Source organism: Triticum dicoccoides, chromosome 4B (assembly GCF_002162155.2).
Source record: "Triticum dicoccoides isolate Atlit2015 ecotype Zavitan chromosome 4B, WEW_v2.0, whole genome shotgun sequence".
Taxonomy (NCBI): Eukaryota; Viridiplantae; Streptophyta; class Magnoliopsida; order Poales; family Poaceae; genus Triticum; species Triticum dicoccoides.
The window spans coordinates 566,472,012-566,490,493 of NC_041387.1; the positions used below are offsets into that span (position 1 = coordinate 566,472,012).

The window sequence follows — 18,482 nt, forward strand, 5'->3', positions numbered from 1 at the left end:
TTCAGTGAGGGAGTTCAAGCTTTGGTTTGGAAGCATGCAGCTAGATAGACAGCTGCATGGCTGCATGCATGAGCAGGGGAGCGGCGAAGGTAACTCCACACGCGGAACCGCCGTGTTTTGGATTTGCGTCTGCAGATCGAGGGCGGTGGTGTGCACGACTGCACGAACAGCTACACTAATCTTGTCTGAACCCTGAACTCTGAACCGCCGCGCGTGTCCGGCCCAGCCGCTGCGTCATCGGCTCGCGCTTTTGAGTTGGTTCGCTATCTGATCTTGGTCTGGAACTCTGGATATGCGTGCCTACGGGTCATCACTTGTCTTTGGTGGTCGATTGGACGGTAACTGAAGAGATAGAGTGAGGTTTTCCTCTTCAGTTACGATTAGCATGGACTGATCAGATCGCCACGTCGATACGTACGAGCCAGACGTCCGTGGCTCGTCTTTTGCTACCGGTGCGTGCCTTGCCGTGTACACTCGTGGCCGGCTTCGGCTTTCGGCGGAACAGTTTGTGCATGCATGCTTGCGGCGCCGCATGCCTGTACGGACGTGCACGCCATGGCTGAAATTTTTGGTTTGGGTTGGTGAATGGTGGCCACGGGACAAAACTCGTTGGAATCAGACGCACGGATGGCTAATATCGGTGCTGGGTGGTGGTGCGGTGCGGCATAAGTTTCCCACAGTAAGAACTGCACGACACTGTATTAGCCATCCGTGTGCCTCGTTCCAACAAATTTTGTCCCATGGTCACCACCTACCACTCCAAATCAAAAAAATTAGCCATCGCGTGCACGTCCGCACAGGGAATGCGGCGCGGCCGGCGCAAACTGGCCCGCCGAAAGCTGAAGCCGGTCACAAGTGTACACGGCAACGCCGGTAGCAAAAGGCCAGCCACGCACGCCTGCCCCGCACACATCGACGTGGTGATCTGATCATTGCAATGCTGATCGTAACTGGAGATGAAAACGTCACTCTAGCTCATCACTTACGGTCACTGATTGAATTACCCGTCATGTCACAGTGGCATCGTACGCGTCAATCGATCAGACTGTGATGTGAGCTCACTAATCGTGGAATCACACTAATCGTGGAATCACGGTGAGAATTCACCTCCTGCATCGATCAGATCCGGTACCCACTACGTAGTACTACGGGTAGGAGTACTACCATGCGTCTCGTCCATCATTTTGTCCCAAGCTCCCCACCAGCCAAATTCTGGTATACTTTTACTGTTGTTGTAATAAATCTCTCTCCTATGGTTCTACCCTTGTGATGTGTATGTAAATAGGGCAGCGAGTGAACACAAGACATCTTCGAGATTATACTCACAAGTCACAATTGTTCTTGGTATCACAACCATCTTCTCCTCTTCACCATGAGCAACATCTCTCCTTCATTCAGCGCCCCCACCCTTCTGGCCACGTCCTTCTCCCTTCATCATTTCTTTCCTCTCGCTGGCACCCAGAAGGCCAAGCCTGGCCTCCCCTCTACCCGTCCCGAGCCTCCTATGCACCGCATCGATATTACCCACTTCATCAATTTCAAGCTAGATCTCGCCACAAACAACTACACTCAGTGGACGTGGAAGTTCTACGCTATCCTCACCAAATACGACTGCGCCCACCATGTCGACCACAAGTCTGATCCCCGTCTTCAAGATGCCAAGTGGCGCAACGACGATCTGACCATTATGTTGTGGTTCTATGCTACCATTTGCGATGAGCTCTATCAAGTGGCGAGGGAGCCGGAGAACACCGCGTATACCGTTTGGGATAAGTTGTACACCTTCTTCCGGGACAACCAGCCCGGATGGGCCATCCACATCCGCGAAGAGTTAAGCGCCACCGAGCAAGGAGACATGATGGTGGCCGCCTACTACAATCGGATTAAGGCCCTCGCTGACGCCCTCGCCGACGCAGGTGAACCAGTCAACGATGAGATCTTGACATTACAAATGATCCGAGGACTCAACAACCGCTTCCATGTGCTGGCAACTACTCTTCCCATGCACATGCCTTTTCCTTCCTTTATCCAGGCTCGTTCCCTACTGTTGCTCGAAGAAATCAATCTTAATGCGCGTGACAGGGCCAAGGGATCCTCCACCATCACTATTGGCACCAACACCGGCTCCAACTCCACCCCCGGTGGAAGCAACAATGGGAATCGAGGCGATCACAACGCTTTTTCTAACACCTGGCCTGGACAGTCGGCACAACCACAACAACGACCCTATATGGGCTACTTTGCGCAATGGGGGCGCCCTTCCCATTGCCGAGGCAGCCGCCGCATACTCAGTGGGCCCCTCGAAGCGTCGGCGGCGTCCTCAACCCACGCCCATCTGTTCCAACACAGGGATACTCGTTGCTCTACTCCATGGCATCCATCTTTATGTTAGCAAATAAACTAGCGTGACAGGTTCAAGTTCAGGTTAGACATAGTGTTAGGATTCAGTTTCGTCAGTCTGCAGTTTTTTCGGTGTTCTGTTTCAGTCAAGCCTGAGGACGCGGTATGTGTGATCCCGAGGCCGTAGCTCGCGGCGAGCGCATTCCCATGATCGTGGGATGGCACGATCCAGTAGATGGGGCACGCCTCGATCCGCCTTTCCCATTTTCCAGTGAATAAAAAGAGGAGGGGAAAAGCAACAAAGTTTGTACTACACAAAACTCAGTCCACTTCGTGTCCCTTTCTCCCTTGCCATTGACAGGAGCTTTGAGCTCAGAGATAATAATTGGCATCAGAGCGCCTTGTTTGCGATCTAGGGATGACGAAGAAGGACGACACCGACGATGGCAAAGCACCGCCGACGCCGCGTGCTCGAATCGCTGATGGCTCAGATCAGGGTTCGTCTGCGCGGCTGGTGCACGACACCGGCGACACGACGTGGCCGATGTTGACGAGGACCAATTACACCGACTGGGCTGTCCTCATGCAGGTCATGATGGAGGGACGGCACATGTGGGACGCCGTGCAAACAGGCAAGGCGGAGCGGAGCGATGATCGGCTCGCGCTCGAGGCGATCCTACGGGGGGTGCCACTGGAGATGGCACCCACTCTCGCTGGTAAGGCCACGACAAAGGAGGCGTGGGATGCAATGAAGATGATGCGCCTCGGGTGACGTGCGTCCGTGAGGCAAAGCTCGCGACGATTTCCAAGCAGTACAGCGACATCCGGTTCATCGACGGCGAGACGGTGGACAAGTTCGCGATGAGGATCAACAACATGGTGGCCCAGATGGTGCAGCTCGGCGAGGTCGTACAACAGAAGCACGTGGTAAGTAAGTTCCTCTCCGTAGTCCCAATGAGGTATTCTCAGATCGCTCTTTCTATAGAGACTCTGGTAGACCTGGATGCGCTCATGGTGGAGGAGCTCATCGAGCGGCTCAAGGCCGCCGAGGAGCGTTATGATCTCGAGCAGCCGGAGACATGCATCGACTGCCTTCTCATGATGATGGAGTGGAACAAGTGCATGAAACGCAATGAGAACAACGGGTCTAGTGGCAGCGGATCCGGAGCTGGCCGCGGAGGCGGTCGCTGTGGTCGCCGGCGCGGGCACGGCGGTGGGCGCGGAGCGGGCAGCCGTGCTAAACCCATGGATATATGCCGACACTGCAAGAAGGCCGTGCACTGGGCGCGCGAGTGTCGCACGCCTCTCTGCGAGGAGGCAAACCTCGCTGAGCAGGGCGAGCACGCTGCGGATGGGCAGGATGATGACCTGACGCTCTTGATGGTTGCGATCGCCACAGACCTGTCACAAAGCGCGGGGGAGCACATCATGCTCAAAGATGTCGTGCGGAGGCGAACCTAGGTGCGGAAGAGGCGCCGTGCGACGGCTAGTGGTTCCTGGACACCGGCGCGTCCAACTATATGACGGGTGATCGCGCGGCTTTCGCTGAGCTAGACGAGGGTGTCACCGGCAGCGTCAGGTTTGGCGACCGCTCCAGCGTGGCGATTTGCGGCCGCAGGGCGATCACCTTCACCGTGCGCAGCGGCGACCAACGCGTGCTCACAGACGTCTACTTCATCCTGTGCCTCAAGACAAGCATAACCAGCCTTGGGCATCTGGACTAGGACGGCTGCACCACCAAGATCCATGGTGGCGTTCTAACATTGTACGATCCCTGCCAGATCGAGCTGGCTCAAATGTGCAGGAATGGCAAGTGCTTGTACGTGGTGCGCCTCGACATCTTGCACCCTGTCTGCCAGTCCACGCGCGACGGCGACGAGGCGTGGATGTGGCACGCCAGACTGGGTCACCAGCACTTCGATGGGCTCCGGCGCATGGGGCGTGCCGGGATGGTGTGCGGGATGCATGTGGTGGATCACGTGGAGCAGCTCTGCGACGTCTGCCTGGCAAGGAAGTAGCGGCGCGCTCCCTTCCCATCGCAGGCGTGCTATCGCGTGGAGAGGCCACTTGAGCTCATGCACGCTGACCTCTGCGGGCCAATCACTCCGGCCACACTCGGTGGTAAGAGGTAGTTCATGTTGATTGTCGATGATCACAACCGCTAATCTAGGCAGTGATGCTGCCAGCAAAGGATGCCGCTACGGACGACATCAATCGCTTTGTTGCCGCGGCGGAAGAAGAGCTGGGGGTGCGGCTCCACACGTTCCGCACGGATCGGGGCGGGGAGTTCACCTCCGGCGTGCTTGGTGATTACTTCACGGACCAGGGCATGTAGAGACACCTGACGGCGCCGTATTCACCCTAGCAAAACGGCGTCGTGGAACGGCGCAACCAGATGGTCGTTGGCATGGCACGGAGTATGCTCAAGGCCAAGAAGATGCCCAGCTGGTTCCGGGGGAAGGCCGTGGCGACTGTGGTGTTCATCCTGAACCGCTCGTACACACACAACATTGACGGCAAGACCCCCTACGAGGCATGGTACAACAATAAACCGGCGGTGCACTACCTACGCGTGTTCGGCAGCATTGCCTATGTCAAGAACACCCAGCTAGGGCTCAAGAAGCTGGACGATCGCAACACCAAGATGATCTTCATCGGCTACGAGGAAGGGTCGAAGGCGTACAGGGTCTATGATCCGCTGACTTAACGCATGTATGACACAAACGGCATGGTGTTCGACAAGGGCGTGAGCTAGGACTGGGGCGCGTCGAGCGAGGCCCAGGACGAGCAACTTGTCTTCCCTGTTCAGCTCCCACTCGCCACCGGTGCAAACTCAGCACCAGATGAGACAACATCCCCGGAAGTAGGGCGGACGCCCGAAGGATCACTAGCGCGTGCGTCGCCCGCCACTCCTGATAGCACCGGAGCACCTGCATCGCCAGACTCCGCGTGGTCAGATGCGACGGCCACACCCAGTAGCAGTGCGCCTCAGGGTGTAGACCCAGGGCACGTGGAGTTTGTCACACCGCCAGCAACCATGCCTGACCTCTTCGATGCTGATGATGATCTGCCAGTGCTCGACCTCGCTTCCGCCGTATGGCACATATCCTTGGCGGCCCAGCTAAGCAGCCGGCGGAGCGCTTGTTGCTGGCAGGGGAGGAGCCGGCCAGTTTCCTCGAGGCTGAGCCCCATGAGTGCTGGCGAAGGGCAATGCTCGAAGAACTGGCGAGCATCAAGGAGAACGGAACCTGGGTGCTCACTGATCTTCCTCCAGGTCATCAGGCAATCGGGCTCAAATGGGTGTCGAAGTTGAAGAAAGACGCTGCCGGTGCTGTTGTCAAGCACAAGGCGAGGCTGGTAGCAAGAGGTTTTGTGCAGAAGGACGGCATGGACTTCGACGATGTGTTCGCGCCCGTGGCAAAACTGGACTCTGTCCGTGTCATGGTCGGCACGGCGGCGCAGCATGGCTGGGAACTGCATCACCTCGACATCAAGTCAGCATTTCTGAATGATGAGCTCAAGGAGGAGGTGTACATTGCCCAACCACATGATTTTTCTCAGGAAGGAGAAGAGCACAAGGTCTACCGTCTGCACAAGGCGCTCTACGACTTGCGGCAGGCGCCGCGGGCGTGGAACGCAAAGCTCGACGCCACTCTGAAGGAGTTGGGGTTCTCCTGCTGCCCAGCTAATCAGGCTCTGTACGCGCGTGGAAGAGGGCAAGCGCGGCTCCTAGTCGGCGTGTATGTGGATGATCTCGTCGTCAACGGCGCCGACGGCGAGTGCGTCAGATAGTTCAAGGCGGAGATGATGGCCAAGTTCTGCATGAGCGATCTCGGACTGCTCAGTTTCTACCTCGGCATCGAGATGAAGCAAGGGGGAGCGATAATTCTATCTCAGGCTGCATGCACCGGCAAGCTGCTGGAGCGAGTGGGCATGACGGACTGCAACCCAGTGCACGTTCCCATGAAGCTGCGGCTTCGTCTGAGCAAGAAGGGACCAGAACCACTGGTGGATGCCAAGGACTACCAGAGCATCATCGGAGGGCTGCGGTATCTCACTCATACATGGCCGGACATCGTGTTGATGGTGGGGTATGTCAGTCGGTTCATGGAGGCACCGAACACGGCGCACCTCACCGCTGTCAAACACATGCTGCGTTATATCGCAGGCACGCGCAGGCTTGGTTGCAGGTACACCAAGGGCAGCGAGAGCGTGCTCATCGGGTACAGTGACTCCAACATGGCTGGCAATGTCGATGATCGCAAGAGCACCTCGGGGAACCTCTTCTTCCTTGGGGGTGCACCGCTCACCTGGCAGTCGCAGAAACAGAAGATTGTTGCTCTATCTTCGTGTGAGGCTGAGTATGTGGCGACAACAATAGTAGCTTGTCAGGCCATCTGGCTGGGCAGGCTCATGGGCGATCTGCTGATGGAGGAGCACGGCGCTGTCACCATCTTCACCGACAACAAGTCAGCCATACAGTTTTGCAAGAATCCGGTCTTCCATGATCGGAGGAAGCGCATCAACGTTCGCTTCCGTTTCATCCGGAGATGCATCAAGGAAGGGAAGATCAAGGACCAAGGTCGAGTACATCGCCACAGGTGACTAGCTCACTGACATGTTCACCAAATCACTCGGGCGCATGCGGTTCCAGGAGCTGCGCGCACGCATTGGCATGGTTGAAGTTTGGTCTCTATGTGACGACTAGCTTAGGGGGAGATTGTTAGCAAATAAACTAGCGTGACGGGTTCAAGTTTAGGTTAGACGTAGTGTTAGGATCCAGTTTTGTCAGTCTGTAGTTTCTTCGATGTTCAGTTTCAGTCAAGCCTGAGGACGCGGTATTTGCGATCCCGAGGCCGTAGCTCACGGCGAGCGCATGCCCATGATCATGGGATGGCATGATCTAGTAGATGGGGCACGCCTCGATCCGTATTTCCCATTTGAATAAGAAGAGGAGGAGAAAAGCAGTAGAGTTTGCGCTGCACAAAATTCAGTCCCCTTCATGTCCCTCTCTCCCTCGCCATTGACAGGAGCTTTGAGCTTAGAGATAACACTTTATGACGTCGCCTCCCTTGCGGGACCGGTTCTCCGTGATCGACAAGGCGCCCGAAAACACAAGATCCACCCCTCCTTTGACAATTAGTACATGGACTATGTCACGTAATCACAGGTGACGGGTTGCAGAAGTAATCTCAACTAGTATCTTTTCTCTTCAATGCACGCTTGTCGTAGTTTAGTTGTTAGTAATGGTTCCTAGATCACCATTACTCCTACTAGTTATACTCATTTCGGTCACACTCCCCCTTTCTCTCAACAATGTTTGATGTATTACTCTTGATTGTTAATGACTTCATACCCATATGCAATTTTACTCGGGGCAATTCTTGTTCTACTAAATTTGATCCATATGTTTGTTTTGTGAAGGATCTAGACACCAAGGGAATCATCGGGAGATCTAGTTGTTAGAAATATCTATATTCTCTTTTCTCCATAAATAAAGGTGGCCCCTCGATCTGCTCCTTCAACATGTGGCATCGGTAACTTGGACACCTAGGGCAAGCTTCATTAGTGGCCATGGCAAAAAAAAAGTCTTCCTTCTTATGATAAACCAATGCGGCCATAACATGTTTGTGGGTCTTGTTAATTAGGGTGGCAACCTCGATTGCCTTTTCTTATTTGTCTTTACTATATCACCTTTCCAAAATACATTGTGATTTGTGGACCTTGCCAATTTATAGTTTCTCCAGTTTCCAGTACTACCCTATCACATTTTATATGATTGTTCTCATTATTTCTGAACATTTTCCCTTAGAAACAAATAAGGTACAACTAACAACTTGTAACATTTTCTATAACTGACAAGTGAGCCCTCGTTAGTAGGTTAGCCGGATGATTTAATTAGGTAAGTGATACGTCTCCAACGTATCCACTTTTCCAAACATTTTTGCCCTTGTTTTGGAACAAACCCGGACTGACGCTATTTTCAGCAGAATTGCCATGGTGTTATTTTTGTGCAGAAATAAAGTTCTCTGAATAACCTGAAACTTCACGGAGTCACGTTTTGGAATTAATAAAAAATATTGGCGAAAGAATCAATATAAGGGGGCCCACACCCTAGCCACGAGGGTGGGGGGGTGCCCCCCTAGGGCACGCCCCCTGCCTCGTGGCCCCCCTGGACCTCCACCGACCTCAACTCTAAATCCATATATTCACGTTCGGGGAGAAAAAACAGAGAGAAGGATTCATCACGTTTTACAATACGGAGCCGCCGCCAAGCCTTGTTCTTCCTCGGGAGGGCTAATATGGAGTCCGTTCAGGGCTCCGGAGAGGGGAATCCATCACCATCATCATCACCAACCATCCTCCATCACCAATTTCATGATGCTCACCGTCGTGCGTGAGTAATCCCATCGTAGGCTTGCTGGACGGTGATGGGTTGGATGAGATTTACCATGTAATCGAGTTAGTTTTGTTAGGGTTAGATCCCAAGTATCCATTATGTTCTAAGATTGATGTTGCTATGACTTTGCCATCCTTAATGCTTGTCACTAGGGCCCGAGTGCCATGATTTCAGATATGAACCTATTATGTTTTCATGAATATATGAGTGTTCTTGATCCTATCTTGCAAGTTATAGTCCCCTAGCTACTACGTGTTATGATCCGGCAAACCCCGGAGTGATAATAGTCGGGACACTTCCCGGTGATGACCGTAGTTTGAGGAGTTCATGTATTCACTGAGTGTTAATGCTTTGGTCCAGTACTCTATTAAAAGGAGGCCTTAATATCCCTTAGTTCCATTAGGACCCCGCTGCCACGGAAGGGTAGGACAAAAGATGTCATGCTTCTTTTCCATAAGCACGTATGACTATATTCGGAATACATGCCTACATTATATTGATGAACTGGAGCTAGTTCTGTGTCATCCTATGTTATGACTATTGCGTGATGAATCACATCCAACATAATTATCCATCATTGATCCATTGCCTATGTGCTTTTCACATATTTATCTTTGCTACGTTACTTTTCCATTGCCACTATTATGATTGTTACAAAACTGCTACTGTTGCTTTTGCCACTGTTACCGTTACTTCCATACTACTTTGCTACTAAATACTTTGCTGCAGATATTAAGTCTTTCAGGTGTGGTTGAATTGACAACTCAGCTGCTAATACTTGAGAATATTCTTTGGCTCCCCTTGTGTCAAATCAATAAATTTGGGTTGAATACTCTACCCTTGAAAACTGTTGCGATCCCCTATACATGTGGGTTATCAAGACCTTTTTTCTGGCGCCGTTGCCGGGGAGCATAGCTCTATTCTCTGAGTCACTTGGGAGTTATATCTGAAGGAAATATGCCATAGAGGCAATAATAAAGTTATTATTTATTTTCTTATATCATGATAAATGTTTATTATTAATGCTAGAATTGTATTAACCGGAAACATAATACATGTGTGAATACATAGACAAACATAGTGTCACTAGTATGCCTCTACTTGACTAGCTCGTTTATCAAAGATGGTTATGTTTCCTAGCCATGGACAAAAGAGTTGTCATTTGATTAACGGGATCACATCATTAGGACAATGATATGATTGACTTGACCCATTCCGTTAGCTTAGCACTTGATCGTTTAGTATGTTGCTATTGCTTTCTTCATGACTTATACATGTTCCTATGACTATGAGATTATGCAACTCCCGTTTACCGGAGGAACACTTTGTGTGCTACCAAACGTCACAACGTAACTGGGTGATTATAAAGGAGCTCTAGAGGTGTCTCCGAAGGTACATGTTGGGTTGGCGTATTTCGAGATTAGGATTTGTCACTCCGATTGTCGGAGAGGTATCTCTGGGCCCTCTCGGTAATGCACATCACTTAAGCCTTGCAAGCATTGCAACTAATGAGTTAGTTGTGAGATGATGTATTACGGAACGAGTAAAGAGACTTGCCAGTAACGAGATTGAACTAGGTATTGAGATACCCACGATCGAATCACGGGCAAGTAACATACCGATGACAAAGGGAACAACGTATGTTGTTATGCGATTTGACCGATAAAGATCTTCGTAGAATATGTCGGAGCCAATATGAGCATCCAGGTTCCGCTATTGGTTATTGACCGGAAACGTGTCTCGGTCATGTCTACATTGTTCTCGAACCCGTAGGGTCCGCACGCTTAAGGTTTCGATGACAGTTATATTATGAGTTTATGAGTTTTGATGTACCGAAGGAGTTCGGAGTCCCGGATGAGATCGGGGACATGACGAGGAGTCTAGAAATGGTCGAGACGTAAAGATCAATATATTGGACGACTATATTCGGAGTTCGGAAAGGTTCTGAGTGATTTGGGTATTTTTCGGAGTACCGGAGAGTTACGGGAATTCGCCGGGGAGTATATGGGCCTTATTGGGCCATACGGGAATAGAGGAGAGATGCCAAAAGGAAGGAGGCCTGCGCCCCCCCTCTGGTCCGAATTGGACAAGGGGCGTAGCCCCCTTTTCGTTCTTCCTCTCCCCCTCTTTCCCCTTCTCCTATTCCAACAAGGAAGGAGGGAGTCCTACTCCCGGTGGGAGTAGGACTCCCCTTGGCGCGCCCCCTCCTAGGGCCGGCCTCCTCCCCCCTCCCTCCTTTATATACGGGGGCAGGGGGGCACCTCTAGACACACAAGTTGATCTTCGTGATCGTTCCTTAGCCGTGTGCGGTGCCCCCCTCCACCATATTCCACCTCGGTCATATCGTTGCGGTGTTTAGGCGAAGCCCTGCATCGGTAGAACATCATCATCGTCACCACGCCGTCGTGCTGACGGAACTCATCCCCGACACCCTGCTGGATCGGAGTCTGGGGATCGTCATCGAGCTGAACGTGTGCTGAACTCGGAGGTGCCGTACGTTCAGTGCTTGGATCGGTCGGATCGTGAAGACGTACGACTACATCAACCGCGTTGTCATAACGCTTCCGCTTACGGTCTACAAGGGTACATGGACTACACTCTCCCCTCTCGTTGCTATGCATCACCATGATCTTGCGTGTGCGTAGGAATTTTTTTGAAATTATTACGTTCCCCATCAGTGGCATCCGAGCCTGGTTTTATGCGTAGATGTCATATGCACGAGTGGAACACAAGTGGGTTGTGGGCAATATAAGTCATACTGCTTACCAGCATGTCATACTTTGGTTCGGCTGTATTGTTGGATGAAGCGCCCCGGACCGACATTACGCGTACGCTTACGCGAGACTGGTTCTACTAACGTGCTTTGCACACAGGTGGCTGGCGGATGTCAGTTTCTCCAACTTTAGTTGAACCGAGTGTGGCTACGCCCGGTCCTTGCGAAGGTTAAAACAGCACCAACTTGACAAACTATCGTTGTGGTTTTTATGCGTAGGTAAGAACGGTTCTTGCTAAGCCCGTAGCAGCCACGTAAAACTTGCAACAACAAAGTAGAGGACGTCTAACTTGTTTTTGCAGGGCATGTTGTGATGTGATATGGTCAAGACGTGATGCTATATTTTATTGTATGAGATGATCATGTTTTGTAACCGAAGTTATCGGCAACTGGCAGGAGCCATATGATTGTCGCTTTATTGTATGAAAAGAAAACGCCATGTAATTGCTTTACTTTATCACTAAGCGGTAGCGATAGTCGTAGAAGCAATAGACAGCGTAAACGAGAATGATGCTACGATGGAGATCAAGGTGTCGCGCCGGTGACGATGGTGATCATGGAGGTGCTTCGGAGATGGAGATCACAAGCACAAGATGATGATGGCCATATCATATCACTTATATTGATTGCATGTGATGTTTATCCTTTATGCATCTTATCTTGCTTTGATTGACGGTAGCATTTTAAGATGATCTCTCACTAAAATTATCAAGAAGTGTTCTCCCTGAGTATGCACCGTTGCGAAAGTTGTTCGTGCTGAGACACCACGTGATGATCGGGTGTGATAGACTCTACGTTCAAATACAACAGGTCCAAAACAGTTGCACACGCGGAATACTCAGGTTAAACTTGACGAGCCTAGCATATAACAGATATGGCCTCGGAACACGGAGACCGAAAGGTCGAGCGTGAATCATATAGTAGATATGATCAACATATTGATGTTCACCGTTGAAACTACTCCATCTCACGTGATGATCGGACATGGTGTAGTTGATATGGATCACGTAATCACTTAGAGGATTAGAGGGATGTCTATCTAAGTGGGAGTTCTTAAGTAATATGATTAATTGAACTTAAATTTATCATGAACTTAGTCCTGGCAGTATTTTGCAAATTATGTTGTAGATTAATAGCTCGCGTTGTTGCTTTCATATGTTTGTTTTGATATGTTCCTAGAGAAAAATTGTGTTGAAAGATGTTAGTAGCAATGATGCGGATTGAATCCGTGATCTGAGGTTTATCCTCATTGCTGCACAGAAGAATTATGTCCTTAATGCACCGCTAGGTGATAGACCTATTGCAGGAGCAGATGCAGACATTATGAACGTTTGGCTAGCTCAATATGATGACTACTTGATAGTTTAGTGCACCATGCTTAACGGCTTAGAATCGGGATTTCAAAGACGTTTTGAACGTGATGGACCATATGAGATGTTCCAGGTGTTGAAGTTAATATTTCAAGCAAATACCCGAGTTGAGAGATATGAAGTATCCAACAAGTTCTATGGCTAAAAGATGGAGGAGAATCGCTCAACTAGTGAGCATGTGCTCATATTGTCTGGGTACTACAATCGCTTGAATCAAGTGGGAGTTAATCTTCCAGATAAGATAGTGATTGACAGAGTTCTCTAGTCACCATCACCAAGTTAGTAGAACTTTGTGATGAACTATAGTATGCAAGGGATGACGAAAGCGATTCTCGAACTCTTCGTGATGTTGAAATCGACGAAGGTAGAAATCAAGAAAGTGCATCAAGTGTTGATGGTTGACAAGATCACTAGTTTCAAGAAAAGGGCAAAGGGAAAGAAAGGGGAACTTTAAGTAGAATGACAAGCAAGTTGTCACTCCCGCGAAAAATCCCAAAGCTAGACCAAAGCCTGAAACTGAGTGCTTACATTGCAAAGGAAATGGTCACTGGAAGCGGAAATACCCTGAATATTTGTTGGATAAGAAGGATGGCAAAGTGAACAAAGGTATATTTGATATACAGGTTATTGATGTGTACCTTACTAGTGTTTATAGTAGCCCCTGAGTATTTGATACTTGTTCGATTGCTAAAAATTAGTAACTCGAAACAGGAATTGCAGAGCAAACAGAGACTAGTTGAGAGTGAAGTGACGATGTGTGTTGGAAGTGGTTCCAAGATTGATATGATCATCATCGCACACTCACTATACTTTCGGGATTAGTGTTAAACCTGAATAAATGTTATTTGGCATTTGTGTTGAGCATATATATGATTTGATCATGTTTATTGCAATATGGTTATTCATTTAAAGTCAGAGAATAATTGTTGTTCTGTTTACATGAATAAAACCTTTAATGGTCATACACCCAATGAAAATAGTTTGTTGGATCTCGATCATAGTGATACACATATCCATAATATTGATGCCAAAAGATGCAAAGTTGATAATGATAGTGCAACATATTTGTGGCACTGCCGTTTAGGTCATATCGGTGTAAAGCGCATGAAGAAACTCCATAAAGATGGATTTTTGGAATCACTTGGTTATGAATCATTTGATGCTTGCGAACCGTGCCTTTTGGGCAAGATGACTAAAACTCCGTTCTCCGGAACAATGGAATGAGCTACTGACTTATTGAAAAATAATACATACCGATGTATGCGATCCAATGAGTGTTGATGCTCGTGGCAAGTATCGTTATTTTCTGACCTTCACAGATGATTTGAGAAGATATGGGTATATCTACTTAATGAAGCACAAGTTTGAAGCATTTGAAAAGTTCAAAGAATTTCAGAGTGAAGTGGAGAATCATCATAACAAGAAAATAAAGTTTCTACAATTTGATCGCGGAGACAAATATTTGAGTTACGAGTTTGGTCTTCAATTAAAACAATGTGGAATAGTTTCACAAACTCATGCCACCTGGAACACCACAACTTAATGGTGTGTCCGAACGTCATAACAGTACTTTATTGGATATAGTGCAATCTATGATGTCTCTTACTGATTTACCACTATCATTTTGGGGTTATGCATTAGAGACAGCTGCATTCACTTTAAATAGGGCACCATCAAAATCCGTTGAGACGACGCCTTATGAACTGTGGTTTGGCAAGAAACCAAAGTTGTCGTTTCTTAAAGTTTGGGGATGCGATGCTTATGTGAAAAATTTCAACCTGATAAGCTCGAACCCAAATCAGAGAAGTGCGTCTTCATAGAATACCCAAAGGTAAATATTGGGTACACCTTCTATCACATATCCTAAGGCAAGTTATTCGTTGCTAAGATGGATCCTTTCTAGAGAAGAAGTTTCTCTCGAAAGAAGTGAGTGGGAGGAAAGTAAGAGCTTGACAAGGTAATTTGTACCTTCTCCCGAATTGGAAAGTAGTTCATCACAGAAATCAGTTCCAGTGATTCCTACACCAATTAGTGAGGAAGCTAATGATGATGATCATGAAACTTCAGATCAAGTTACTACAAAAACCTCGTAGGTCTACCAGAATAAGATCCGCACCAGAGTGGTACGGTAATCATGTTCTGGAAGTCATGTTACTAGACCATGATGAACCTACGAACTATGAGGAAGCGATGATGAGCCTAGATTCCACGAAATGGCTTGAGGCCATAAAATCTGAGATATGATCCATGGATGAGAACAAAGTATGGACTTTGATTGACTTTCTCGATGATCAGCAAGCCATGTTAAATAAATAGATCTTCAAGAGGAAGATGGACACTGATAGTAGTGTTACTATCTGCAAAGCTCGACTTGTTGCAAAAGGTTTTCGACAAGTTCAAGGTGTTGAATACGATGAGATTTTCTCACTCGTAACGATGCTTAAGTCTGTCCGAATCATGTTAGCAATTGCCACATTTTATGAAATCTGGCAAATGGATGTCAAAACTGCATTCCTTAATGGATTTATTAAAGAAGATTTTCATATGATGCAACCATAAGGTTTTGTCAATCCTAAAGATGCTAACAAAATGTGCAAGCTCTAGCGATCCATTTATGGACTGGTGCAAACATCTCAGAGTTGGAATATATGCTTTGATAAGTTGATCAAAGCATATAGTTTTATACAGACTTTTGAAGAAGCCTGTATTTACAATAAAGTGAGTGGGAGAACTACCACCTTTCTGATAAATATATGTGAGTAACATATTGTTTATCAGAAATGATGTAGAATTTTTCTGGAAAGCATAAAGGAGTATTTGAAAGGAGTTATTTAAAAAGAAAGACCTCAGTAAAGCTACTTACATATTGAGCATCAAGATCTATAGAGATAGATCAAGACGCTTGATAAGTTTTTCAATAAGTACATACCTTGTCAAGATTTTGAAATAGTTCAAAATGGAACAGTCAAAGAAAGAGTTCTTGCCTGTGTTGCAAAGGTGTGAAATTGAGTAAGACTCAAATCCCGACCATGGCAGAAAATAGAAAGAGAATGAAAGTCATTCCCTATGCATCAGTCATAGGTTCTATAAAAGTATGCCAGGCTATGGACCAGACCTATTGTATACTCTGCCCTGGTTTGGCAAGGGAGTACAATAGTGATCTAGGAGTAGACCACTAGACATTGGTCAAAATTATCCTTAGTAGAATAAGGATATGTTTCTCAATTATGGAGGTGATAAAAGAGTTCGTCGTAAAGAGTTACATCGATGCAAGATTTTACACCGATCCAGATGACTCTAAGTCTCAATCTGAATACATATTGAAAGTGGGAGCAATTAGCTAGAGTAGCTCCGTGCAAAGCATTGTAGACATAGAATATTTGCAAAATACATACGACTCTGTAATATGACAGACCCGTTGAATAAACTTCTCTCACGAGCAAAACATGATCATACCTTAGTACTCTTTGGGTGTTAATCACATAGCGATGTGAACTAGATTATTGACTCTAGTAAACCCTTTGGGTGTTGATCACATGACGATGTGAACTATGGGTATTAATCACATACAGATGTGAATATTGGTGTTGCATCACATGCTGATGTGAACTAGATTATTGACTCTAGTGCAAGTGGGAGACTGAAGGAAATATGCCCTAGAGGCAATAATAAAGTTATTATTTATTTCCTTATATCATGATAAATGTTTATTATTCATGCTAGAATTGTATTAACCGGAAACATAATACATGTGTGAATACATAGACAAACATAGTGTCACTAGTATGCCTCTACTTGACTAGCTCGTTTATCAAAGATGGTTATGTTTCCTAGCCATGGACAAAAGAGTTGTTATTTGATAAACGGGATCACATCATTAGGAGAATGATGTGATTGACTTGACCCATTCCGTTATCTTAGCACTTGATCGTTTAGCATGTTTCTATTGCTTTCTTCATGACTTATACATGTTCCTATTTCTATGAGATTATGCAACTCCTGTTTACTGGAGGAACACTTTGTGTGCTACCAAACGTCACAACGTAACTGGGTGATTATAAAGGAGCTCTACAGGTCTCTGCGAAGGTACATGTTGGGTTGGCGTATTTCGAGATTAGGATTTGTCACTCCGATTGTCGGAGAGGTATCTCTGGGCCCTCTCGGTAATGCACATCACTTAAGCCTTGCAAGCATTGCAACTAATGAGTTAGTTGTGAGATGATGTATTATGCCCGGTAACGAGATTGAACTAGGTATTGAGATACCGCGATCGAATCTCGGGCAAGTAACATACCGATGACAAAGGGAACAACGTATGTTGTTATGCGGTTTGACCGATAAAGATCTTCGTAGAATATGTGGGAGCCAATATGAGCATCCAGGTTCCGCTATTGGTTATTGACCGGAAACGTGTCTCGGTCATGTCTACATTGTTCTCGAACCCGTAGGGTCCGCACGCTTAAGGTTTCGATGACAGTTATATTATGAGTTTATGAGTTTTGATGTACCGAAGAAGTTCGGAGTCCCGTATGGCATTGGGGACATGACGAGGAGTCTCGAAATGGTCGAGACATAAAGATCGATATATTGGACGACTATATTCGGAGTTCGGAAAGGTTTCGAGTGATTCGGGTATTTTTCGGAGTACCGGAGAGTTACGGGAATTCGTCGGGGAGTATATGGGCCTTATTGGGCCATACGGGAATAGAGGAGAGAGGCCAAAAGGAAGGAGGCCTGCACCCCCCCTCTGGTCCGAATTGGACAAGGGGCACAGCCCCCTTTTCCTTCTTCGTCTCCCCCTCTTTCCCCTTCTCCTACTAGAACAAGGAAGGAGGAAGTAAAGGTAAAGTCTGCTAGTCAATGCTTGGATGAGTTTGATAATTTTATTGTTAAACAAGAAAACTTCAATGCATATGTTGGTAGACAATTGAAACACAATGCTTATATGGTTGAACACTTGAGTGATTATATGTCTAGAGTTAAAGGTGATCTTAAGCTTATTAGTAAACATGCTTCCATGATTACCACACAAGTAGAACAAGTACTTAAAGCACAAGATGATTTGCTCAATGAGTTGAATAATAAGAACAATGATAATGTTGTTAGAGTTATGACTAAAGGTGGTAAAATGACCCAGGAACCTTTATATCCTAAGGGCCACCCTAAGAGAGTTGAGCAAGACTCTCAGAGAATTAATACTGATGCACCTAGTCCTTCTAAGAAAAAGAAAAAGAATAAGGTTAGGACTTTGCATGCTCCTAGTGAACCTGTTATAGACACACCAGAGAATCCCAATAATATTTCTATTTCTGATGCTGAAACACAATCTGGTAATGAACGTGAACCTAGAGATAATGTTAATGATGATGTTCATGTTGATGCTCAACCTAGTAATGATAATGATGTAGAGATTGAACCTGCTGTTGATCTTGATAACCCACAATCAAAGAATCAACGTGATGATAAGAGATACTTTGTTGCTAGGAAGCACGGTAGAAAGAGAACGATGGGTTCAGAAACCCATGCCTTTTCCTCCTAAGCCATCCAAGAAAAAGGATGAGGAGGATGTTGAGCGCTTTGCTGAAAAGATTAGACCTAT

The 18,482-nt window shown here is 47.3% G+C and overlaps 1 pseudogene; it reads left to right on the forward strand.

Moving 5' to 3' along the window:
• The first annotated feature begins 1,372 nt into the window (after positions 1-1,372).
• On the forward strand, positions 1,373-2,418 carry LOC119293904 (annotated as a pseudogene).
• Positions 2,419-18,482: the final 16,064 nt, after the last annotated feature.